The sequence below is a fragment of the Dipteris shenzhenensis genome, chromosome 26 (assembly GCF_047967505.1).
Source record: "Dipteris shenzhenensis isolate YYH24624 ecotype China chromosome 26, Dip_SZ_1.0, whole genome shotgun sequence".
NCBI lineage: Eukaryota > Viridiplantae > Streptophyta > Polypodiopsida > Gleicheniales > Dipteridaceae > Dipteris > Dipteris shenzhenensis.
This window is the reverse complement of record NC_141621.1, coordinates 25299350-25320491: the sequence shown is the minus strand read 5'-3', so window position 1 is coordinate 25320491 and position 21142 is coordinate 25299350.

Below are 21142 nucleotides of genomic sequence, written 5' to 3'. Positions count from 1 at the left end.
AGAATAAATATATATTTGCTTTATGCTCTATGCTGGTTGGTTTGAAAATATTTGAAGAAGTGGAAGTTGGCTTTCTTCCTGTTGGCCATACACATGAAGACATAGACCAAATCTTCAGTGTTATCTCTGGTGAGTTGAAGGTAATGGATGTTTTAACAATGGAGGATATGCTATTTTGAATTGGAAAAAAATTGGAGGTTCTCGCAAGGAAGAATCAAAAGTGGCTATCTTACAGAGGATGGTAGATTGGAGAGCATTCATAGAGCCACATTTACAAACACGAGATGATGCCCTAATAGGACACACAAATCCACACTACTTTCAGTTTCACATGCATAACAATATTCCAGTGATGCAATGGAAGCACTACTCAGTAGATGGAGATCATTTATGGAGTGAGTCATATGCTTTATTACAACGAATAATTCCATTGGAGGAAACTAGATTTGTTCTTGCAAAAAACAAATCACTTGACATAGATGAGATGAAAGGCTTGAAAGCCTTCATTAAACATCTTCAAAGTATGATGCAAAAATATCTTGAGCAATCAACTAAGAATTTGGAGACAATTAAATCAACTAAAGCACTTATCCAATCTTTAGAAAGACAAGAAAACTTAATGAGCATTGAATACTATGAATCCTTTTGGCTAGAACAAGCTAGGTCACCAAGTTTTCCTTTGGATATAAATATGTTAGTAGATATGGAGGAAGCAGAGGAATGCCTTTTATCTCGAAAATATTGTGGCAAGAAGGGAGACAAACCCTTATCAGAGTTTATACCATCTAATGAGATTGAAGAGGGTCTATTTGTTGCAGTTTGGGCATCTGATCCAAGTTCAGAGTTGGATGACCAAGGTGGCCCTATTTGGGTTGCAAAGGTTGCTAAGATAGATAGGGATGACAAGGGAACTCCTATAACATTTATAGCTTTATGGTATGAACCAAAGCCATTGAAAAATCTCCCGAGAAGATATACAATAAAACAACTCTATGAGGGATGCTTGCAAAAGAAACGTGAATGGGTTCCAAATAATGAGGGATTAATAGAGGTGGAAGTCAGTAGCATTATTCATTGCTAGAAATTGAGGACACAAAGTTTTAAAAAGAAGCATGGATACAATGTTGAAAAATGCATCACAATCCCTGATCCAAGTCGTGTCCATATTAAACATTATTTGGCAAGACTTGACCCATTAAGCGCAAATACATTACATGAATCTGATGACTCTGAACGAGATTCAGATGCATAAGATAATGATTTGTATGTTTTTTTCCATACAAATGGTGTATCTATAAACCACCAATAAGATAATTTATTGTATGGTTTGTTTTTCAAAAAAAGGGTGTATCTATACACCACTTATATATTGAATTCAACAAACTCTTTCTTTTCAAAAAAATGGTGTATCTATACACCACTTATATGTTGAATTCAACAAACTCTTTTCATATGGTGTCATATTTTCACTTCATAGTGTTAAAATTGAACTAGAGTTAGGAGACTACTATTATTATTATTATAGTTATTGGATGGGGGCGCCATGCACGAGTTTGGGAATTATAGCTTCACTGAGCCTTTTTTTTTTAAATTAGAGGTCACCACTTGACTTTTAGCTTAGTAAGGCCATATTTGTATATAAGTGACACATTTAGTGCTCTAAAAAACCCAATTTTAGAGCTCACTAAGTGAAGTTGAGTGGAGAAGATATGCTCCAAAAAAAAGTCCAAACTAGGAGAGAAAGTCCAAAAATTTTGAATAGTGTGTTCTTTGTGACTGGTGTACTAAGCATGTTTTCCAATAAGCCCCGAGAGAACCATTGGAGGGTAGGGATGCGGGTGCTGAAATACATCAAAGGCACACTTGATTATGGCATCACCTATACCAAGGGCAACATCTTGACCAGATTCTGTGACTCGAATTGGGTAGGAGATGTGGACAGCAGGAGATCAGTGACAGGTTACTGTTTCTCACTTAAATCTAGAGTTGTGTCATGGGTCAGCAAGAAGCAACCTACAGTTGCTCTTTCTTCTACCCAGGCTAAGTACAAAGCAGCATGTTTTGCTTCTTGTGAGGTAGTGTGGATGAGGAGGATTTTAGGGGACATGGGTGCAAGCTGAACAAGCCTACACAGTTATCATGTGACAATCTGAGTTGCATGGCAATTGCAAAAAACCCTGTGTTCCACGCTCGCATAAAACACATTGAGATTCAATATCACTTTGTGTGCGAGCTCATCATAGATGGAGAGGTCAACTTGGTGTATTGTCCGACTACAGAGAATGCTACGGACATCTTCACGAAGGCTCTTGGAAGAGACTTGCTGGACAGGCATCTTCATCGACTGGCATTGGGCCAAAAAAGTAGTTCACTTACGGGTGGACATTGAGGGGGGGTGTTAGATATCAATGCTCCACTCTCATGTAATTGCGCGGGAACCAGCTAACTCTACTTGTAAGCCCCCCATATGAGGAGAAGGCATTTGAGTAGCTAGGTTATCTGGTAGGTCCTAGTTTGGACACCAGATGGGGGCCATGTGTGGCCTGATGGCTAGACGACTTCAAATAGAGTTGGCACACTACCAACTAGGCTACATGCAAGTGTGGAAAGGCATCCCATGACTGACCAAACTGAGGGTAGATAGAGCATTTCTCAAGGTAGCCCACCACTCTTGGGTTGCAGGGCCCGTTTGGAGCCCTAGATGATCCCAGATGACTCTGGGCCGAATGGCGTCCGTAGGTCAGTTGCTCTATTTTGCGCCACAATTCTATCATGTGGTCGGTGGCCTATTTCGCCGACCTCCAGTCGCCCATTTTGGGTGAACTGGGTCGATCTCCCAATGGGGTCTAACCGACTACGAGTGGTGGCTATATAAGAGCAAGCCTGTGAAGCCCATCATCATCACTGGCTACAACAACCCTAATTCCTTAGCATCTAGCCTCCGTCCATCATGCCATCAAAGCTTCTGACACAGGAGCATAGGCTGGGAGACAGCCCCATCTATTATATCAGGTTTTACAGTAATCAAATTTTTGATTCTCCATACTATCTTCTTTTCTCTCTTGCATATGAGATCCTATTATCTGTTGAGCACATACGTTGTATTGTTTTCTTACATAAAGTACATTTTAGATGCACCCATAGACGTGCTCCACATTACAAACACAGTGTTAGATGTGCTTTTAGATGCTCCGTAGAGTTTTGATATTTACAACTCATCCAAGAATAAATTTTTTGGGTTGTTTATATGTAGGATGTCTTCATCTTTGACAAGTAGCTCCAGTGAGGATGAATCCCTCCATATCCACCATCACGAAATGTGGTTGGAGCAAAAAATCAAATGTATGTGTGATCGATGTCAAGGAAACATTTATCATGCATACAGAATGACAATCAATCATGTCTCAAAGCATGGAGAATGGGATGCGACCGTAAACATGGTAAGTGTAATTAAAGAGTTAATGTTGATTGAGATACATATGGGTGTTCATGTGTTTGAATTATGATCCCGTTTTAATTTGATACAAGATGTAGTGCCACACCCACATATGTTTCCCTGCTTGTCGTGAGGAGGCAAAGCGTCAGCAATATGAGGTGGGATCTTTAGGAGGGACCATTACGGATGCATGGAGTGATGGTGATAGTAGCCGTCTGCCATTACCTTATGAGGCTATAGAGGAGGTGTTTGATGATAAGAATGAGATTTATATGTCCTCAATCCTCAAGTAGGGATGATAGCATGGAGCAGGATGATCTTTTTATCGCAGCATCAACTCCACTATTTGAGGCATGCACATTATCTATTCTAGGTGCCTCCCTTGAGTTACTAAACATGCACACCATCTATGGATGGAGCAATGCAAGTTTGAATTCATTACTCAAGTAAGCTTTAAAGTCTATTTTGCAAACATGGTGAATTATGCTAGTGGGTCAATTACTCGAATGCTTTTTCTCATTAAAGGTCTTCACGTGTAGGCTATTGTGTAAAATGCTTCCAAGGGAGAATAAATTACTAACCTCAAGAGATATGGCAAGGCAACATGTGACCTCTCTTGGAGGATTAGATTACATGTGCATCCATGCATACGTCAATGATTGCATCCTATTTCATGGACAACATAAGGATAGAAGAGAGTGTCCTACTTGTGGAGAGGAAAGATATAGAGCAGATCTCAAAAATTTGGATGTGCCTCATAAGGTTCTGTGACATTTTCCCATAATCCCTCGCATCAAACATATGTTCTAGTGCAAATCCTTTGCAGAGCTCATGTCATGGCATTCCTCCCATTGATCAATCGATGGCAAGTGGAGAACTCCTATAGACACTCCTGCATGGAAGCATATTGAAGACACATGGCCAAGCTTTAAGGAAGAACCTTGGAGCTTGATACTTGGATTGGGTATGGATGGTGTGAAGCCATTTGGTCTCAAAAGCACCTCTTACAGTGTGTGGTCAGTGATATTGGTGAATTATAATCTTCCACCCTCTATGGCGATTAAGAAAGGACATGTTATGTTATCCCTTCTAATTACAAGGAAACATAAAGTCAAAAATCCTAATGTTTATTTGGAGCCTTTGATTGATGGGCTAGACATACTTTGGAGAGGTATCGAGGTGCATGATGTGAGAAGGCCTCCCTCGTCACTCACGAGACTTCAACTACAAAGCAGTCTTGATGTGGATGATGCACCATGACTTCCCAGGCTATGGCGAGTGTTCAGGTAAGCATTGCACTTTTAATTATGAGTAGGTAATTAATATCGTACCCCAAACCCACCAGCTTGAACTCTTAATTGCATCTATTGTTCAGGTCTCACTACATCGGGTTATCATGCATGTCTTGTTTGTGGTCCTTTGCTAGTTGCCTCACGGGCCGATGCATTGAATAAGGTCATCTATGAGAATCACCATCGATTTCACCTACCTGATCATCCTAGATATGTCGCCCCTTGGAATGAAGTCCCCCCAGAGTCACTCACTGCGAGAGATTGGATGAGAATTTGGAATGAATCCATGACTCCTCCACCACTTGGCATGAGTCGATAAGGGTTTGTAACTATTGTGTGCTATATTGGCTAGACATAAAGATTGCCCACTAACACTAGCTTTTGTTTAGATACTCCATATTTTATCATTTACTATACTGGTCCCACCTCAAGATCAATCACCTGCTTGATCCCATGCATATCTTCAAGAATGTGGTGTCTACCATTTGGGAATATTTAAATGGGACACAAGATTCCACATGCATAAGGGAGAATCTATGCACCATAGGGAGGATGTGTGAAGCTTGGCCACAAGAGAGCCCAAATGGGCATGTCTTTTTACCTCGTTAACCATGGAGGTTATCAAAGCTAGAGATGGTAGCGGTGAAGTGAGCTATCACTATAGTTTGTACTCCCACTGGATGCATGAGGTGTTTGAAGGGGGCCTCCAGAAAGAGCAAGAAAAGAGGTGTAGAGCAATTATATGGCTTGAAATCTCATGATTGGCACAAGATGCTCCAAGTATTTTATATGCATAAATCTTTTTCCTTCCAAATTTGTGAGTCAATTAGAAGCAACTAATCAACCATTCCTTGTGTGTTTAGTTCATACTACCTACTAGCATTTCTCGTAGTGCATCAAAGGACATGAAGGATTGTATTTACAAGATGGGCGAGCTTGGGAACTACTTTACAGGATACAAAATGTGAATATTGTATTTACAAGATGTGCAAGCTTGTGAGGTACTTTACAGGATGCAAGGTGTTCATATTGCTAATATTGTTACTTTTCATTTCTAGGTATGTGAGCTCAAAGGAAATAGATCCCACCACACTTGAAAATGCTCGAGTTATGTCAGTGGAGGTGGTTTGTTTAGTGGAGGAGACATGTCCACATTCTATTCTCACAAGTCAACTACATCTCCTAGTGCATTTGGTGGATGAGATTGCTATATGCGGTACTGTACATGCACAATGGTTGTTCTTCCTCGAGTGCTTCATGAAGACCTTGAAGGGTTTTGTGAGACAAAATGCAAGACCCAAAGGTAGCATGGCCAAAGGTTGGTTGGTACAAGAGTCACTTGTATATATTTCTAAGTTTCTTGTTGATGTGGATAGATGATCTTATGCTTATGCTCATGCTTGTGCATAAGAGGAGACATATGCTCATGCAGAAGCATAAGCATAAGAGAATGAGACATATGCTCATTCTTATGCTTATGCATGAGCATAAGAGAAGGAGCCACCGTTGGTGTTACACGTGTTGATGGATTATTGGTAAGTCAAAGCTATTTAAGTTCGCGGTTAATATTGGATACCATTATGGTACGAAATCTTGAGACAAGATCTTATATTTACATGAAATCTTAAAACAGGATGAGGAGGCTGATGAGGGTATGCATATACCTTCACACTTTGAGCAAGACTATAGTCTCCTGGATGATGACGAGGGTATGGTTGACATGATGGATTCTATTTCTAGGGGCACTACATCCCATCTACACGTGATGTCAGAGTTTGAGGTCAAAATGCGAGAGTTGCAATCAACACAATTGTATGAGGGTGCTAGGATGTCTAAACTACATGCTTGTCTCTCAATCTTGAATCTGCAAGTAAAGTATGGGTGTTCGAATACAAGTGTCTTGGCCTTAATGAGGTTAGCTCTTGCATTAATTTGACTCATTATTTGGATATTTTTTGTTTTGAGGATCATCATCATGTATGGATCAATGTGCCGAATCATCATTATTCGAAGCCTATGTATGTTTTGAATTGTGATAGGTTGCTCTAGAAGATGTTGCCTGCACCAAATACCATGCCTGCATCAAGAGATGAAGCAAAAAAGATGCTAACAATGGTGGATATGGATTATGATACCATCCATGCTTGTCATAATGATTGTATACTCTTTCATCATGAGCATGGAGATTTGGCTAGTTGTCCAAAGTGTGGGAAACAACGATATAGAGATGACTTGCAGGGTGAGCAAATACCGGTAAAGGTCTTAAGACACTTTCCCATCATTGCAAGAATATAGCACATGTTCCGATGCAAATCCATAGTGGAATCGATGACATGGCATGCATCTCATAGGTCCACTGATGACACATTGAGGACTCCCGTAGATTGTGCAGCTTGGAAGCACATAGACAATCAGTGGCCGAACTTTGCGAGGGAGCCACGCAACTTATATCTTCGGCTCACCATGGACGGCGTGAATCCTTTCGGATTATGCTCGACATCTTGGTCGACATGGCCCATAGTCGTGGTGAATTGCAATATCCCACCATGGCTAACAATAAAAAAGGGACACCTCATGCTTGCACTACTTGTCCCAGGGAAGTACAAGGCAAAAAATATGGATGTGTACATGGCACCTTTGAAGAGGAGTTACATATATTATGGAGAGGAGTGCAGGTCTTTGATATTTCCAGAGCTCCTAGACATACCAATGATATTTTGGTCAGGGGTATCTTGGTGTGGACCATGCATGACTACCTAGGATATGGAGAGTGCACAGGTACGTGGTTGTGTCTCTACAAGTATAATATAGGATTATGCTTTTATGACTCTCTTTCACATGCATGTCTTATACTAACACATTCATGCACACGTGCAGGACTTGTTACAAGTGGGTACCATGCTTATCCTGTTTGTGGACAGGGTTTGAAATCGCTTGCATGATACTCCAAACATAGGAGGAAAAATGTTTATGAAGGTCATGCTCGATACCTTCCGCTTGACCATCTCGCACATGGAGGTCAGCTTGATCCACCACCATCATATTTGAAGGTAAGTGACTGGATTCAAGCTTGGAGGGCGAATGGAGAGGAATGTCCTCCTGGTATGAAGAGGCTATCGATCTTTCATGAGCTTCCTTATTGGGTTCAGTTATAAATCAATCATCTCTTGGATCCCATGCATATCTTCAAGAATGCGGGGGCTACTATTTGGGCACACTTAGTTGGTTCCAAAGACTCGAGAGGAGTGTGAGAAGACTTGCGTGCTATCAATAGGATGTCTCATTTGTGGCCCCAAGTGCATGCTTCGAGAAAAGTTGTCCTCCAGAAAGCAACGTGGATCCTCTCTACGAGGAAGGAGGCAGCGATCAAGGTGGACATTGTCTCTTTTCAAACACCGACAGGGTACATGCATTGCTTGAAAGGAGCATTTTCAAAGGACAATAAGCTTAGTGGGCTCAAGTCCCATGATTGGCACAAGGTCTTACAGGTATTCTAAGCTATAGAATTAGTGTACCGATAATCGTGATGCATTAGCGTAATTATGATTATGTTATATTGTTGACATGACTTCTTTATTACTTTGATAGTTCATCCTCGACACAACAAGACAAAGCACCCAGAGACGTGCACACAGATGCGTTTACTAAACTATAAAAAACTTACAGACGCATCTATTTGTGCATCGATTTTTGCATCTAGAGACCCGTGTCTAACAGCGTGTCTATATAGCAGACAGACGCACATATAGACGTGCATCTAGATGCAAAAATAGACGCTCTGATAAAAAATTTAAAAGACAGACAGATGCATCATTAAACACGTGTATAGACGCATTTATAAACGGTCTTATAGACGCCTTTATGGACATGCAAATAGATGCTTCTCGAACAAACAGACACATATATAGATGCGTTTATAGATGCACTAATAGACATGCTACATAATATTTATTTTAAAATTTACGGCATGCTGTGTATGTTGTGTATGCTATATAGTTACAAGAATCCCATTTCCACATTGTGTACTTCAATTCTTACAGCCAATCAGATTTTAATTACAATTCCAAAAAAAAATTTACAACTCCAAAACGCCATAAAATTGAAAGCTCAAAAACTGCTTGTATGTACATATAGCACAAAGCTAAGCCATGTCATGTGGCTTTAAGTACAAAAAATAAGAGGAGTGTATATACAAGAGGTACAAAGCCAAGCCAATGGCTTTAAGTACAAAAAAGAGTAGCTAGCACTACTTCTATGACTTATCTATGTTCTCCACGTCCTTGCTCCCTTCCATGCTCCCTTCTGTGCTCCCTTTTGCACTCCCTTCTCTGCCTCTTTCCTCGTCTTCTTCCTCGTCTTTTTGTGCAGGGACTTGTAAACAAGGGACAACATATATCAATGTATGAAAAAACAAATCTTTACTTATAATATTGACATTATTTAATTACTTTCAAATACCTTGGGGCTGCTCTAGTAACCCGAATATACTACTTCTCAGCAATCAACCCATCATGATAGAAGTGCTTCCATGTATCTCCTCTACGAAGGTGGCAGTGGTAGGCTGTCTCGACAGGAGTAGGGTATCTACCTATGATATCAAGCTGCAAGACAAGACAATTTGCAGAGGGGTTAGTACAAAGAAACAACCTCCTAATAAACTACGTAAGCAATATAATTTGAGATCGATACTTACAAATTGGGCCTCGCATGATTCAACACCCCTTGCTCCAAAATGCACGCTTCCATATTGCTCCATCTGGATCCTTTGTGCCTCCACATGCTGCAGATTGGGGTCCTCTTTCGCTAACTTCATTGCTTTCCTCCACTCATGCTTGTGAGCGGTGTGGGGCGGGCCCCTTGGTGGTTGACCTCCCTCGATCCTGGCAAGCTCTACTAGTGCCTGCCTCTTAAGCGAATATCTTTTATTGCCAAGTATCGTAACAATCTTTGACATGGCCCATTTATCTGTGAAATGATGATTGGGGGGGTTAGGATACCTAGAGCGAACAACAACGAGGGTCTCATCAGCCAACCTCTTTGGCTAGTCTTTGTAGTGGATAAAGCAATCTTTGTAATTGTTAGCAATTATAGAGTGCATGAAGGCCATGATGTCCTTCCCCCGTGCATCCATCAAGATGCCTCCTGTCTGAGTGATGTCATAGAAGATTGTACCATCACCTGGAGGCACGTCTAGATCATTTGAATCATCATCATCCCCACCACCACCCCTCCTAAAGCACTAAGCCATACATCCCCCACTGCTCTCCTTGCTACTACACCTGCTACCATGTCGTGCCGAGCTAGTACGCTGGCCACTTATAGCTGTGGACCACTCATAGCTGGAGAATTGAGTCTCGACTACAGAGGAGTATGCCAATGGCTCTACGAGATAGAAGGACCTCCTGAGGGCATGGGGGAAGGGGCATAAGATGGCATGGGGAAAGAGGCATAAGACGGCATGGGGGAAGGGACATACGATGGCATGGGAGAAGGGCCTCGGCTGTGTAGCCGGTTGGGCTATGCTGACTCCGCTGGGGTAATCTCAGTTGGTGTGGGGTGGTTTGGATTCTGTAGTGCCAACTCCTGGGGGGTGTTTAGAGTACCCGTCATATACCCGTATAACTTTGCAGGACTAGGAGGGTGCCCTAAAAGGTTATATAAGTCGCTAAAAATAGACTCTCTGAGATTAGGTGAGCCCGAGGGGCTTCCTGCCCACATGATGAACTGGAAAAAAGAAAAAAAGGCGATTACTAATGAGCTGAGAAGAAAGGGGAAGGGAAGAAAAAATTACTGTCGAAAAAGATTGTCGGAGCGCGTCTATAGACGTGTTTGAGAAGTGCATCTATTTTTGCGTATAACAATGCATCTATAGATTTGGTTGTCTATGTTTGCAAACAAGCTAGATGCACTTGTAGATGTAGTTTTAGATGCACTCTGAGACGCTCTATAGACGCACTCTGACAGACGGACTATTCTAAAAAGTAGAAAAGGACATGTGCCCGACACAAAAACGTAACACTGATACCAAAATCATGTGTTTCTTGGATACAACAAAGGACAAATCCAAAGAGAGCAACTTCCAAAAAAGATCAACTATAAAAAGACTTACCTTGGATAGAGGTATGGAAGCTTCTTCTCCTTTTTCAAAGTTGCTTCTCTTCCTTGTTCACCCTCTTCTCCTTTAAGCCTAAAAGTAAGTGTGGGTGCCTTCCTCTTAAGTGTAAGCTTGTAAGTAAGTGTGGGTGCCTTCCTCTTAAGCGTCGAAACTATGGATTTGCTAATAGCAAAGCAAGCAAGCTGCACGAAGTATAAGTAATGTGAAGAAAAGCAAAGCGAGCGCGCTAAAAGCAGATTTAAAAACCACATCTAATAGCACGTCTATACATGCATCTCAATATGCATGTAATTGCACATCTAGATACATAGAGCAGATATGGTTTTAGATGCGCACCACAAAACAGACATGCATGGTTTAGACGCCCCTTTAGATGCGCCATAGAGTTTTAAAATTAAATATTTGAAGAAAATTAAAATTTTTTGGGTCGTTTGTTTGTAGGATGTCTTCATCTTCAACAAGTAGCTCCAGTGAGGATGAATCCCTCCGTATCCACCATTGCAAAATGTGGTTGAAGCAAAAAATCAAATGTATGTGTGATCGATGTCGAGGAAACATGTATCGTGCGTGCAAGATTACACTCAATCACATCTCAAAGTATGGAGAATGGGATGCGACCGTAAACATGGTAAGTGTTAAAGAGTGAAGCTTGATTGAGATACCTATGGGTGTTCATATGTTTGAGTTATGATCCCATTTTCATTTGATACAGGATGCAGTGCCACACCCACATATGTTGCCCTATGCTTGCCGTGAGGAGGCGAAGCATCGGTGATATGAGGTGGGATCTTCAAGAGGGACCGTTATAGATGCATGGAGTGATGGTGATTGTAGCCCTCCGCCATTACGTCGTGCCCTACTTGTGGAGAGGCAAGATATAGAGCAGATCTCAAAACTTTGGATGTGCCTTGTAAGGTTCTACGACATTTTCCCATAATCCCTCGCATCCAACATGTGTTCAAGTGCAAATCCATTGCAGAGCTCATGTCATGGCATTCCTCCCATCGATCAACCGATGGCAAGTTGAGAACTCCCGCAAACTCTCTTGCGTGGAAGCATATTGAAGACACATGGCCAAGCTTTAAGGAAAAACCTAGGAGCTTGAGACTTGGATTGGGTATGGACGGTGTGAACCCATTTGGTCTCAAAAGCACCTCTTACAGTGTATGGCCAGTGATATTGGTGAATTATAATCTTCCCCCCTCTATGGCTATTAAGAAAGGACATGTTATGCTATCCCTTCTAATTCTAGGGAAACATAAAGTCAAAAATCCTGATGTTTATTTGGAGCCTTTGATTGACGAGCTAGAGATACTTTGGACAGGTATCGAGGTACATGATGTGAGCAAGCCTCCCTCGTCACAAGACTTCAACTGTAAAAAGCAGTCTTGATGTGGACGATGCATGACTTCCCAGGCTATGGCGAGTGTTCAGGTAAGCATTGCAGTTCTAATTATGAATAGGCAAAGGATGTGGCACCCTAAACCCACTATTATTCAGGTCTCACTACATCGAGTTACCATGCATGTCTTGTTTGTGGTCCTTCGCTAGTTGCCTCACGGGCAGATGCATTGAATAAGGTCATCTATGAGAATCACCATCGATTTCTCCCACCTGATCATCCTAGATATGTTGCCCCTTGGAATGAATTCCTCCCACAATCACTCACAGCGGGAGATTGGATGAGAATTTGGGATGGTTCCACCACTCCTCCACCACTTGGCATGAGGTGGTAAGGGTTTGTAACTATTGTGTGCTATATTGGCTGGAAATAAAGATTGCCCACTAACACTTTATTTTGTTTAGATACTCCATCTTTTATTGTTTACCATATTGGTCCCAGCTCAAGATCAATCACCTGCTTGATCCCATGCATATCTTCAAGAATGTGGCATCTACCATTTGGGAGCATTTGAATGGGACACGAGATTCTGTAGGCATAAGGGAGGATCTATCTACCATAGGGAGGATGCATGAAGCTTGGCCACAAGAGAGACCAAATGGGCATGTTTTTTTACCTCTTCCACCATGGAGGTTATCAAAGCTAGAGATGGTGGCGGTGAAGCATGCTATTACTACAATTCGTACTCCCACTGGATGCATGAGGTGTTTGAAGGGAGCCTTTACAAAGAGCAAGAAAAGAGGTGTACAGCAATTATATGGCTTGAAATCTCATGATTGGCACAAGATGCTCCAAGCAAGTATTTTATGTGCATAATATCTTTTTCTTTTCAAATTTGTGAGTGAATAATTATAAGCAACTAATCAACCACCTCCTCGTGGGTTTAGTTCATACTACCTACTAGCATTTCACATAGTGCATCGAAGGACGTAAAAGATTGTATTTATAAGATGGGCGAGCTTGTGAGGTACTTTACATGATACAAAATATGATGCATATCAATGCTCCATGCAAGGTGTTCATATTGCTAATATGGCGTACTTTTTCATTTCTAGGTATGTGAGCTCAAAGGAAATAGATCTCACCACGCTTGAGAATGCTCGAGTTATGTCAATGGAGGTGGTTTGTTTAGTGGAGGAGACATTTCCATGTTTTATTCTCATAAGCCAACTACATCTTGTAGTGCATTTGGTGGATGAAATTGCTATATGCAGTACTATACATGCACGATGGTTGTTCTTCCTCGAGTGCTTCATGAAGACCTTGAAGGGCTTTGTGAGACAAAATGCAAGACCCAAAGGTAGCATGGCCGAGGGTTGGTTGGTACAAGAGTCACTTGTATATATTTCTGAGTTTCTTGTTGATGTGGATAGCTCTCTCCCACGACTATGGAGAGATGATGAAGACCTAAGGATGATCTCTATTGTGCACATGCCTCAAGGGAAAGGATGCAACAAAGTAATAGGCATGGAGTTGCATAATAGTATCAACCTCTATTGCGTGCTTAATAATGATGTGATGAAAAGATGGGTGACAAGATACGAGGATGCAAAGGCAAGAAGACAAGAAGAAAGGGCCCTCTTTCGTACACACCACGGATCTCGTGTGCCATATCCTTAGTATCTAAGAGCACTTCCAAAGGATATTCATGTAGATTGGCTACTTGATGAAATGGAGAAAGCAAAGAAAGACGAGGGGATGCATATCACAATGGAAGAATGGGAGTATGCTAGGGGATGCATGAGCAAGGTCAGTATATAGAATGTTATGCATAAGTTAGGAGCTTTCAATAATTTAGATTGCTTATTTAATTGATTTTTTCTTGGGGTAGTGCACTATGTTCAATGCTATATGGTGTGAGGGCAAGCATTTTTGAACACAATGGATTGATGATAAGAGAAATACACAAGATTGTGGCATCATTGCTAGCTTTGAGGGAGCCAATGGAGCCATGGATGATTATTGTGGCATAATCCAAGATATTTTTAAGCTTGACTTTCGACTCTTATTGTGTATGTTTTGGATGTAAAGTGGTTTAAGGACGTGGTGGAAAGAGGACCTAATGCAACAATCAAAAGCCATGCAAGTGGCTTTGTAAGTATTGAATCCACAAAGTTTTGGCAAAGTAGGAAGGACACACTAGTACTACTGCAACAATGTAAACAGGTACTATGCACACATATAAAAATACTCACTTTTAAATATTTGATGCAAGGAAAATAGCATGATTGTATGTGTGTTTGAATTAGGTTGTCTATCAACCAATGGTGGATAATAATAGATGGTGGCATGTCATACCTATTATGCCACATTCCAAAGTGATATATCATACATTTACGAATATGGAGCATATGGAGGATGATCATGGCCATGGACGTGATGATGACCGTGATACGAGAGAGGAGGATGATCATGAGATAGGAGATACAGATATTGAGGCCATTACCCGTGAGGACGAGCCTACCATTGCTGATATTGATTTTGATGAGCACATGAGTAGCACAAGTAGTAGTGGGTTGAATGTATTTGTAGATCTAAACACTTTTTTGGATTTTGAAGTAGATAATTTGGCAAGGGTTGATCTCATTGAGGATGAGATTGAATCGTAGCCCATCATTGATATTGGCAAAACTATTTTACATATTGTCTCATTCTCCTCACCTCACTTAATTCTTGTATATGTGGGCTTGCAAAAAAGCATTGATGTTTTTGTTAAAATTAAGTGCTTTGGTAATCATGGGCAATGTTTGGAAAGCAATGGTGTACACCAAAATCTCACTTTCTTTATTCTCTGTTTTGCATCTAAATGCGCATGTAAATACGTGTCTAATTCCCAGTGTAAATGCACTAATAGATGCACTAATACATGCACAAATAGATGCACTGATAAACGCAATGTTAGATGGGCCCATATTTTCTCAGTGTAGACGCACAAATAGACGTGTTAATACACGCACAAATAGACAAGCTATTAGATGTGCTATTAGATGCACCCATAATTTCTCTATTCAAGCAACGCTTATAGATGTGCCCGCTATTTTGCACATCTATCAAGCGCATCTATAGTTGCTTTGTGTTGTTGTGGCTCCCAATTACAATAAAAGGGTGCTTACAAGAAGATGTTAGAAATGCTATATTCAAGATCAGTGGTATTGTGAGGTATGCTTACTATCAAATTGCATTGATTGCATTTTATTCAATTTATGCTGAATAATCTATAGACTGATTATGCAAATATCTTACATGGGCATGTAAAATAGGTGGATATCTCAAAAAGAGATTTCCATATCAAGCATTGAGAAGGCTAGGGTGGAATCCATCGAGGCCGTATGCTTGCTTGAGAAGCACTTTCCCTCGAGCATTATGACAACTCAAGTCCACTTGCTTGTGCACATAATTGATGAGGTGGCGATTGCAGGTACCGTTCATAGTCGATGGATGTTTTTTCTTGAGTAGTTTATGAAAACTTTGAAGGGATTTGTAAGACAAAGAGCAAGACTAGAAGCAAGCATGATAGAGGGATGGCTTGTGCAAGAGTCATTAGTATATATCATGGAGTTTCTTGCATCCACGGATCTCGATATGCCGCAAGCTTGGCATAACAAGGATGATGATCGCATCGTTGGTGAGGTTCCCCAAGGAAAAGGGATTGAAAGAAATATGAGCGAAGAGCAAATGGAGAAATTCAATAAGTTTTGTATCCTCAATAGCCCTGAGATGTAGAAGTGGATTGAGAGATATGAAGTGGCCAAAGTAGAAAGAATAAATGCAAGAATGAGATTAAGAGTAATGTACAGGCAATCACAACCATATCCACGGGATCTGGCTCTTCTCCCCACTCACTATCACTTGATTGGCTACAACTGGCTCTACATAAAGCCGAACGTGATGGAGAGACAATAAACAAGTGCGAGCGAGAGTTATCATTTGGATGTATGATGCATGTAAGTTTCTTACCTCTTGATGTAATTAAGTAATTATTTGTGGCAATATATGCTATAAAATAGATGCATCTTCATTGTCTTAATGATGCTCTTTTACAATACAAAAAGTACAGTGCATTATCGTCATATGGAAAATACTTTCACGTGGAATGCATCGATTCAAAGAGAGTCAGTATGATTGTGGAGTCATGGCTAACTTCACACAAGATAGCTGAGCAAGTGCTTCGGATACCAATCTTCTCTCCTCACAGTTGGATTATTGTGGAATCATACGCGAAATCTATGAAGTTGATTTTAGACGATTTAGTATTTTCATTCTTGATGTAAAATGCTTTAGAAATATTTACAACAGTCCCCATGCGACAGTGAGAAAAGATAGTAGCGGTTTCTTTGCAATAGACTCCACCAAACATTGGACCAATGAAAGTGATACTTTTGTTCTTCCCGAGCACCGTGAGCAGGTGCATACTAATGATTTAATTAATCGAAGCTTTCATTTTTAAAGATCCATTGATACATGTACTTAAGCATAATTTCATATATATAATTGACGACATTTGGCACCCATCTTCAATATAGGTGGTTTTTCATCCGGATCGTTATGATCCAAGATGGTGGTACGTGATCCAATTTTTGAAGATAAAGATGTGGATATGGAGATGCCACTACCAATGCTGGATCCAATTGATCTCGATGAATTTAGCGAAGAAGATGAAGATCACAATATGAGCCAAAAGGAAGATGCGCATAATGGCATCACATGGGAGGAAGATGGAGATCACGATATTGAGGAAGAAGACAATGATCATCAAGAATCACCACACTTTATTGAAGAAGATGATCAAATACTTTTAGGTGAATGTACGATGCTAGAGTATGATGATGATATAGGAGATCAACTCGGTATAGAGTTAGAGATAGACTTGTTTGGCGCGTTAGACTTGGCTCAAGATGAAACAGTTGATGTAAATGCTCTTCATTGACTTTTTTCATCTCAAACATGGACATGAATATATGAGCTTCAAAGGCTTGATGTACATGCTCTCATACTTTTATTCTCTCAAAAGATCAAACATTTATGAAAATGTTAAAAAATTTGTCATTGGAAAAAACTAACTTTTAAGGCCTATATGAGTAAAAAATCTCTTGGAAAATGTCGCTATAAAATAGTATCTTAGTGTCGCTATATAGTGACACTTACAGTTTTGATAAACGTCGCTATATAGCGACTTCAAAAATCGTCGCTATATAGCGACGTTTGCTTAAAGTCGGTATATAGCAACACTTTACGGGACGTGCTTCCCATACCGACGATTAGCACCCTGCATATGCTAAACGTCGGTACTTAAACATTGCAATAGGATCTGTGTGTATTAGTGTCTTTTCATTGTTGCTTAACATGTAGTTAAAAATAAAGTTAACTAAGTCCTCTCAAAGGGAAAGAAAAGGACAAGGAAGAGAAAAACTAACCATGACATCACAATGGAAGAAGCAGAGAATGTGGAGGCAGAAGTTCATGACACTAATCATGAGAAGAGTGATGGTGAACAAAAATAAGAACCATAACTCATGCAAGGTGAACATAGATGTGATGAACATAATGGTGAGAAGGAAGAAGATTTATCTAGACTAGGATGAAATTGTGCCTGCCCCTCTCTTCCTTTCATTCATCTTCGTCCCCCTCTCTTTCTTTCTCTCTCCTTTCTCACTACTTTCATTGAGTGCTACCTCCTTGCTGCCTCCCCCTCTTTTGCTTTCTCCCTCCTTTCATTCACCTACTTTCCCCTCTCTTTTTCTCACTCTCTCACTATTCCATGTGTTGCTTCCTTTCTTTCTCTCCTCTTAGTCTTGCTATCTCACTCATTGTAGGAGACATATCTTTTAGTATACATGAATTTTCTTTGAAAAGATAGAAATGTTTTCCAATTGATTAGAGGTGAGAATGGTGTATCGTTTGAAAGTTTTAGAGTTTTGTAGGTAGGAGAGCCATTAGGATTGACAGAGTTGGAAAATCAACTTTGCAGCATTCTCTAGCAACTTTGGAGCATTCTTCAAGCACAACAAGACAAAGCACCTATAGATGCGTACACAGATGCATTTACTCAACTAAAAAAAAACTTATGGGTGTGTCTATTTGCACATCTATTCGCACGTCTATAGGCCCGCATCTAAAGGTGCATCTATATAGCAAACAGATGTGCCTATAGATGCGCATATAGATGCGTAAATAGATGCTCTGCTAGAAAATTTAAAAAATAGACAAACGCATCCTCACAATAAGACAAAGCACCCATAGACGCACGCACAGACGCGTTTCATGAACTAAAATAAAAACTTACGGGCGCGTCTTTTTGCACGTCTAGAGACCCGCATCTATTTGCGCGTCTATATATCAGACTTATGCGAGTATAGACGCGCATAAAGATGCATAGATAGACGCGCTTATAAATGCCTTTATAGACGCATGTATAAACGCAAAACGAACAGACAGACGTGAATATAAACGCATTTTTAAACGCTCTGATTAACGTGCCTTTAAAAAAAAAAAAAAATTTACAGAATAGTGTGTATGTTGTGTATGCTATATAGTTACAAGAATCCCATATCCACATTCTGTAATTCAATTCTTACAGCCAGCCACATTTTAATTACAATTCCCAATAAAATATTACAACTCCAAATCACAATAAAATTGAAAGCTCAAAAAAGTGCTTATATATACATATAGCACGAAGCTAAGCCATGTCATGTGGCTTCAAGTACAAAAAATAAGGAAGCTAAGCCATGTCATGTGGCTTCAAGTACAAAAAATAAGAGGAGTCCACGCTCCCTTCTGCGCTCCCTTCTGCACCTCCTTCCTCCTCTTCCTCATCGTCTTGTGCATGGGCCTGTAAACAAGGGACAACATATATCAATGTATGAAAAATCAAATCTTTACTTATAATTTTGGCATTATTTAATTACTTTCAAATACCTGGGGGGCCTGTCCAGTAGCTCGGGTATACTGCTCCTCAGTAATCAACCCATCATCATAGAAGTGCCTCCATGTATCTCCTCTGCGATGGTGGTGGTGGTAGGCTGTCTCCACTGGAGTAGGGTATCTGCCCACGATCTCAAGCTGCATGACCGCGATACACTTTGTGGAGGGATTAGTATAAAGAAACAACCAACCTCCTAATAAACTACATAAGCAATATAATTTGAGATCGATACTTACAAATTGGGCCTCCCATGATTCAACACCCCCTACTCCAAAATGCGCGCTCCTGTATTCCTCCATCTGGATCCTCCGTGCCTCCACGTGCTGCAGACTGGGCTCCTCCCTTGCTGACTTCATTTCCTTCTTCCACTCATGCTTGTGAGTGGTGTGGGGCGGGCCCCTTGGAGGTTGACCTGCCTCAAGTCTGGCAAGCTCCGCTAGTGCCTGGCTCTTAAGGGAAGATCTTTTATTGCTAAGTATCGTAACAATCTTTGACTTCCCCCATTTATCTGTGAACTGGCGATTGGGGGGGTTAGGATACCTAGAGCGAACAGTAGCGAGGGTCTCATCAGCCAACCTCTTTGGGTGGTCTTTATAGTGGATAAAACAATCTCTGTAATTGTAGCAATTACAGAGCGCATGAAGGCCATGATGTCCTTCCCCCGCGCATCCATCAAGATGCCTCCTGTCTGCGTGATGTCATAATAAATCGTACCATCACCCAGAGGCATGTCTAGATCATCCGAATCATCCTCCTCCTCACCGCTACATGGCCCAAAGCACTGTGTCATGCATCCGCCACCGCTCTCCCTGCTACTACACCTGCTACCCTGTCGTGTCGAGCTCGTACGCTGGCCACTCGTAGCTGGGGACTGCACGAGACTACGCTGACCACTCGTAGCTGGAGAACCGAGTCTCGACGGCTGGGGAGTACGTCGATGGCTCGGCGAGACTGAAGGACCTCTTGACGGCATGGGGGAAGGGGCATAAGACGGGATGGCAGAAGGGACATAAGACGGCATGGGGGAAGGGGCATAAGACGGTACGGGGGAAGGGCCATAAGATGAGGCATGAGACGGCTGTGCGGACTCTGCTAGGGTGATCTCAGCCGGTGTGGGGTGGCTCGGAGTCTGTAGTGCCGACTCCTAGGGAGTGTTAAGGGTACCCGTCATGTACCCGTATAACTTCGCAGGACTAGGAGGGTGCCCTAAAATGTTATATAAATCCTTCCATATCGATTCCCATGGATCAGGTGAGCTAGAAGCACTTCCTTCCCACATGTTAAACTGGAAAAAAGGAAACAAATCTATTACTTTGGGAGCTGAGAAGAAAGGGGAAAAAAAAAGAAGCTCTATCAGAGCGCATCTATAGACCCATCTGATCTGCGCGTCTAACAGAGCGTTTAACAATTCAAGTAAAACCGCATCTAACAATTCGTCCAGCAATCCGTCTGACAGTGCATTTACAAGCGCGTCCAATAGTGCGTCTAACAGTCCGTCAAAACATCCGTCTAAAAACGCGTCCAACAGCGCATCTATTAGTCCGTCAAAACATCCGTCTAAAAACGAGTCTAAAAGCACATCTAACCATTCGTTTAAAACTCCGTTTAATAGAGCGTCTATGTGAGCATCTACATACGCATCTGTGTGTGTCTGTGACAAGCCAGACACGCAAATAGATGCGCCTGTAGATGCGCATTTAGACGCACCCTCAGACGCCTCTATACACGCGCTCCGATAGGCGAGAATACTAAAAAGTCAAAAAGGACGTTTCGCCCGACAAAAGAACGTGTCGCTCATACCTAGATGCTGCGTTTCGTGGATGCGAGAAAGTACAAAACTAGAAAGAGCAAGCAAGAACAACTTCAAAAGGACTTACTTGGAAAAAGGTATGGAAGGATCTTTCTTTTCCAAACTTGTTTCTTCTCCTTGTTCGTACTCCTCCTCTTCTTTAGGCTTGGAAACAAGTGTAGG